At 38.1% G+C, this 7,226-nt stretch overlaps 1 long non-coding RNA gene across 1 annotated transcript in view; it reads left to right on the forward strand.

Annotated features, from left to right (window-relative positions):
* LOC119429227 overlaps positions 1 to 6,495 on the forward strand; it is a 9,343-nt gene extending 2,848 nt beyond the window's left edge. Inside the window, exons 3-4 of the long non-coding RNA XR_005187746.1 lie at positions 172 to 268; positions 6,454 to 6,495. This is a non-coding gene — a long non-coding RNA (uncharacterized LOC119429227). The remainder of the gene's footprint in view (positions 1 to 171; positions 269 to 6,453) is intronic.
* The last annotated feature ends 731 nt before the right edge of the window (positions 6,496 to 7,226 follow it).

Raw genomic sequence — 7,226 nt, forward strand, 5'->3', positions numbered from 1 at the left:
CCATCAGTTTCTGAATATTAACTTGATTTTTTATTGTTGAAGGAATGCACTATGAAAGTACTGAATATAATAGTTCTGCTGTATGACATGGGATTTTTCACCACAGCGTGTTTTTAATCTTTTTTTAAATGTTTATTTATTTATTTATTTATTTGTTTGTTTTTTTTGCAGAGGAAGAATGGACAAGCACCCGACCCGGTCTCAAAGCTCCGACTTTACGGCTGACAAGAGGGGGCTTCAGAAAACACCCTTATGGTAGATACTGAAGGTGCTCCAGATTTGTGACCTGCAATCCTCTTTATATCTTTATGTCCTCTGAATTTTTTCATAAAATGCTGTAACATTCACTTTTTTGCTCATCGGCTTTTAAAAATGATGAAAAAAAAAAAAAAACTTTACTGTATTCCTCTGATGTGTTAATTCAGACTGGGTCTTTTCTTTTTTTAACATTAAAGTGGCCATCCATAGAAAAGATGGTTGTGCTTACAATTAGCTGTTGAAATATCTTCTGTCCTCTCCCAAAACCGTGGTTTGACGTCGCACTGCAGATTTATTCTCACTGGTTATGTTTGTTGTTGTGGCAGATTGGTTTCCATTTATTGCTGTTATAACAGGGATAATTATGGGTTCACATTCATACCCCTGCTCTTTGTGCCGGCGTTGACAGTTACACTCAGTCACTGTGTAACTTGCTTGAAAAGCAGAGGTAACTTTAGCCTCCTACGCTTCAGCACCCTGTTCTGTTTGCCGTGCTTCCTGTGTCAGCATCATTATGTTAGTGGGAAAGAGGAGATGAAAAACAGAAACTTTAGCACGTTTTTTTTAAGGATGCTGTGAATCATCTTCTATTGCCAGGACACTCGTCAACAATGGCACATGAAAGAAACAAATTAAAGTGTATACCACTGAGCAATCACTCCTCCCTAATTGTTTGGACTTTGAAGGCTGATGCAACCTGCTGCACTGGGACATGTCATGGTGTTGTCTCATCCCTCAATGAGCCCATTTAGTTGCAAAATAAGCTGTAACCTCACTCAGCGCTAATTATATGAAGGACATCCATTATCACTCTTTACTTACCGTAGTTTTTGGACTATAAGGCGCACCGGATTATAAGGCTCATTAAGCGAAATAAGTTCATTTAGACAGACTTTTGAGCGCCGTGTATCACATATCGGTTCGAGGTCAGTAAGCACAACCAGAATTAAAACATAAGGCGCACGGGATAAGGCTCACTGTCGATTTTTGAGAAAATTCAAGGATTTTAAGTGTGCCTTATAGTCCAAAAAATATGGTAAATGTTAATGACGTGAGAAGTCCCCTTGTCTGTCAGTCTGCTAATTATCCATGATGTGATTACACAACAGTAAGTGATATGGCTCCGTTCCCACCTCGCACTTATGGGTTTAATTGGAAGTGGTTAGTTCTGACTATGTTCACACCTGGCTGTTCAAATGGGCACCCCAAAATGTTTTTTTATTGCGTGTGTGAGCGGAGGGCAGCCCACGGTGTTGTCATGGGGGGGGGGGGGGTCAACAGAGAACACCAGTCCATCTGCGAATGTTTTTGTAAAAGCTACAGTACATTTAGACAATTGGCAAATTATTTTATAATTTTTACATTAGTGCAGTTTAGAGTCACTTTTTTTAAGAGTAATCTCATACCAAGTTTCATTATGAGACGGATGTGAAATGGTAGAAACATCAGAGCTGTGTGTCAGAGCAAAGACTGGATCCCTTTTAAAATTCACTGTGGTGAAACAGCGTGCCGACAGCCATCAGCTGTTTTACTCACCTTCTCTTGAATGTATCATCCTGTTGTTTCAAGGTTCAGTGTGGCTTTATTGTCATTCGCATCGTATGTGGTACATGAGGTGGAACAAATTGTGTACTCAAGGTCCAGTTACACCCCAAAATAGCAATAATATAAAGTATTTAAAAAAAAAAATAAACAGTATACAAGGATCTAAGATCCTAAACAATAATAATATAATTCAGTGTATTAAACAGCAGCCTGAACACGAGTCTGTTGTGAGCAGATGGGTAAGAAATCTGCAGCATGGATAAAGTGACACATCACCAATTAAAGTGGCATTAAAGATGTACAGTTATTATCCTGGTTAGAGATTCATGAATCTAACAGCCTCAGGGTAGAAGCTGTTCCTCAGCCTAGTGGTTCTACGCTTAATGCTCCACAACTTCCTGCCTGATGGGAGCAGGGCAAAAAGTGTGTGTGCTGGGTGAGTGGGGTCCTTCATGATGCAGATGGTCCTCTTCCTTTATCTGGAGGTGTAGATGTCTGTGATGGTGGGGAGGCTGACTCCAACAGACTTCTGTGCAGCCTTCACCACTCTCTGCAAAGCCTTTCTTTCTGCAGCTGTGCAGCCTCCATGCCACACATGGAGCACAGGATGTTCTCCACTGCACACCTGTAGAAGGAGGTGAGGACTGAGCTTCCCAGTCCAGCTCGTCTCAGCCGTCTGAGGAAGTAGCGTCTCTGATGCGCTTTCTTGATCAGGCTGGTGGTGTTGCCCCAGCTGAGGTTGTTCCTCAGGTGTTTACTTAGATGAATAAAATGAAACATAAGGCCAAACAGACTATTTTGATTGACACGTAGTACTGTAATTTACAATGACCACAAAGGGTCCAAACTAGGGATGGGGCCGATCCGATCCGGTATCGTCCTCCGATACCAGCATAATTTACGTGTCGGATTTTTCCGATCCACCTGCCGATATTTCCGATCCATGATGCATGTTGGCTTCAAACTACAGAATGGATTTCCTGAACGGCGGCGTGTCTCATGAACCCAGAGTAATAAGAGCCGCCTCACATTCAGGAAATCCAGTTCATAGTTTGCAGCCAGCTACAACGTGAGGGCTGAGTTAGCAGCACTGTGGCTAACAGCTAACAAACTTTTCATCGAAACATGTCCGCTGTGTGGAAGTATTTTACACTAGAAACTCCACAAAACAAAACAGCAACGTGCAATGTCTGCAGAGTCATAGCACCACATTAAACCACGTTAAAGTTAGTTTTACGTTGGACATTCGAGCTCCGTGGCTTCAGCGGGGCACTGCTCTTTGGTCAAACCAAAAGAGGCGACTCGACCCCGGCCAGCCACGTCCAATCTGCCCCGCTCAGTCTGCCCGTCTCTGAGGAGGGACAGACTGAGCGCGGCCGCCCCCATTCAGGCTGCCTGCTTCGTATAGAACAAGAAGAAGACATCGCTGAAACCACGGAGCTCTAATGTTTACAGAGACGTTGCTAAACTTCATCATAATTAATGACCAACCACTATCAGTTGTAGAAAACGAAGGATTTTGCAGCTTGATACTTGCAGTCAAGATATAGTTTACCCTCCAGGAGATATTTATCAGTACAACAATAGACAATCATAAAAAAAAACATGTGATTTGAAAATTATATATATATATATATATATATATATATTAAAAACATAAACAGCTACATTATAAAGTGATGTAAAATACTAAAAACAGGAACATGTCTGTTGGTTTATGCCATGAACTTAGCAGATGCTTGAAGCCATTTAACATTTTATTTAATTTAATTTATTCATTCATTCATTTAAATGAAACAAAATTTAAAAAATCATCAAAAAGAAAACACAATGAAAAGAGTGCAGAAAGAAGAAAAAAATTCTTATATCTGCCCCTTATTTAAAAAAAATATAAAATAACTAAACAATCACTTATATTAATCACTTTAATATCCACTTTAAAACTAGGAATAAAAAGAAACATGTTTTGTGTTAGCAGAATTTAATTCTAACTTTAAAACTTGTCCAACATTAATAAAATTTACCTCAAGTTGCCTTTTTGGACATGCATGCATATACTTGTACAAACTGTACTTGAGAGGAGATTATTACAGCTTCATGTAAAATCAATGATGATCATGATATTGGAACGGTATCGGTATCGGCCGATATTTAGACTTGGGTATCGGGATCGGAAGTAAAAAATAGTGGATCGGTGCATCCCTAGTCCAAACAGCATAAAAAATAATAATAATCAGAACATACTAAGGAACACCGCCACCGTGATGAATAAAATCCTAAGAAAACTGTCTTTTTTTAATTTTATTTAAAGAGTGTGTTGTCTAAGGGAGTGTGCTACTTGTGGACCGAGTCTGTTGTGGCTCCTTGGACTGACGAAGTCCTTTGGATGAAGGACGAAACGTCTCAACAAAAAAAAGAAACCATCCAGATGACCTGACTGAACTTTGTTGGTGTCTTTTTTTTTTTTTTTTATTCTCATAAAAGATTTGTTAAAAGTAAACCAAACAAAATGCATAAACAAGCTGTATTTTTAGAAAATGTATCACTTTTCTTACAAGTTGTCAGTTTCAGAGCTCCCGTACAACTTAATATGAAAAGTAAACGTTTTGTTCTGTAGTGAAAAAATTGCTGTACCCACTCTTGCGGCACTAAAGCATATAAATTGGGGGAGAATTGGCATGTGGGTGTTAACCATAAGGTTGTGTTCCCATAACCATAATTGAATATAAATACTCACTTTAATGCAGGACTGATAACTGATTAAACAATTCCCTATTGCACGTAAAAACTACATTTTAGCTCAGTAGTGTGTACTTTGACCTGTGTAGAACAAGCTTTCCGTTAAGAGTATGTAAAATGGCCCAAATCCAATTTAACTTTGATGCAGAAATGTATTTAACAAACACATGAAGCGATATTTGAGAAACTGAATTATTTTAAAAAGAATTAATTTATTTTTTCAGCCTCTCAAACGTTACTGTGGGTTTCAAGTGCATTACGTTCATTCTTTTTTATGTTTTGTAGATTTGACTGTTACGAACGAGAAATACTTGATTATTGGGTTTATTTGACAAATTTTCTAAATCATAAAAAGATCAAATTCAGCCTAATTTCCAAGTTTTGTTTTGTTTTTTTCTGTCTTCTGAAACCATTTTGTGGAAACTGTTTCTTATAAACCAATACTGATCTGCGGACGCTCTGCTTTCTTAATGATTTCAGCTGTTGCTTGATTTGCAAAAGGCATTTCCATGGTAACACACCTCCAGACAAGCACTCTTTGCCCCGAACAGAAATAACACGGTAGACTCCGTTAAACGCAACAAATGGAAACCAATCTTTGAAGAACTGAAGACGTAAATGTGTCGAGATGAGAAAACATTTCTCTCAAAGACGATCGATGTTCAGAACTATTAATTACACCCTACATTTCACAATAAATGACTGCTTTTAAACGATGACTGATACAAAAAAAAACCTTTTGTGATTAAAAAATAAATAAAAAAATGATGTGAGATTGTGATTGTGTAAAAAAAAAAACATTTTGCCTGAGTTGAAAGCAGTCACTAATACACGTTATGTAATTTATAATCTGTGCTTTGTTCTGTGTGTATTCTGTATTTGTACACAAAGCATTTAATAAAAACATCATAAACCTCAAACTGTAAAAGACTTCATAAATAACGAGCGTTAAATAGGTGCTTTTACACGATTTGTAAGAGAACTTTTTGTCTAAACGTTATTTGCTCGCAAGCGACAAATGAAGTGTTTCATAAAGGAAACGGTCCCCAAATGAACCACTTGTAAATTAATCTATCGCTTTACTCTATTATTATTGGACATTTCATCACAATTTATTAGCGAATAAACTCTTTAGTGTTACATCTTAATCAGATATTGATTCAGTGGCATTGTTTTTGGAGTTTTATAGAGGTAAGAACTCCTCACATTTACAATAAAATGCCATAAATATTCTCAGCGTTCGAAGCTGGCCCATAAAGTGGCTTTAAATATTGGTCGTCATTGATCGTGTGTTTATTAGTTTTAATCTGCAACGTTTTCGATGTTCCTGTTAACCTCTTTTTTGCCTTTCTTGTCATTCACCCTGAATATTTGCTCTGCAGTGTCCCGTGTTAAACATACGAATGCCCGAGCCTATTCAGCGATTTGAGTTCTCTTTTGTGATTAGCACAGCTGCAGCCTGACTCTGATTAAGCGTGTAAATCATGGGACTGAAAGGAAGACTAAACACTAAGCAGGTAATCTTAATCCTAATCCTAATATAATAATCAAATGCTAACTTCCACTTTAAAAAAAAAAGTAAACCTGAAACGTTTAAACCCCCAAAATAAATGTCCCTCATGTCTAACTAGATCCTTAAGCATTTCAGCTAAAATGCTATTAAAAAAAATTTAAAATTTCAATAAAAGAATCTAAAATAATGTTCGGCAAACTAAACATCACATTAATGAAATAAACAAATTTCTCATAAAATGTCTTTCCGTTGACCTTGAATTGGTTTACTTTTTTTTCCACAGTGATGAATGTGTGTGTGTTTGTTGTGTTTGTACAGAATATATATTACACCGCATGCAGCCTGTTTGTTTTAGCGCCAGTGTATCCATCATAACAATCATCTTTTCTTTCCTGTAGGTAATGAAACACACCGCAGTGTGTTGTCCCAAAGCAGAGGAAATCACAAGTGAGTGAAGAAGATATTTACATCGTCACAGCAGTCTGTGTGTTTCAAATCCCAACTTAGCAACAAACAGGCTGAAATCACCTCCTGGTTTTCGATGAGCAAAATAACCATTCCAGCTTTCAGTGATAGCTCATAACTGCATACGATCAGGTAATATTTTCTTATTGTTCTGGCTCATTGCCATTAAAACCAAGCAATCAGGTATTTGTGTGTGCTTGTGTTTGTCTGCCTGTTAGCAAAATATCACATGAACCATTGGACAGATTGTATTAAAACATTCAGAAAGTAACTATTGGATCTGCACTTGGTTAATTTTTGGAGCCAAGTGTTGGATAAATAAATATCCTTTCAAATATACCGGTGGCCAGGCCATAATAATGTGCTTAATGTGCGGGCCGGATCGATGTCTGACTTTTTTTATTACGTCAGGGACACACGCGGTCGACGATCCAATTATATGCTAACATGGCTTGCCATACAATCACCAGCCGCATGCAACCAGTTGACTGTGCGCTGACCAGCTGGTTGAAAGAGGTAAAAAAAAAAAGTTCAGTTAATCTTCAGATGGACTACTGCCAGTGATCCATTGCCCAAATGGACGTACATTCAGCCGCGGCACTCAGCAGACGCGCGCGGACGACCCAAACAGGTGAGATCAAAAAATATCCGACATGTCAGAGCAGGATGCAGGAAGAAGCAAGGGAAGCATTTAATGCGCTTTGAG

This window comes from Nematolebias whitei, unplaced genomic scaffold, assembly GCF_014905685.2.
Source record: "Nematolebias whitei isolate Nwh7 unplaced genomic scaffold, NemWhi1 Nwh_scaf_140, whole genome shotgun sequence".
NCBI classification, from domain to species: Eukaryota; Metazoa; Chordata; class Actinopteri; order Cyprinodontiformes; family Rivulidae; genus Nematolebias; species Nematolebias whitei.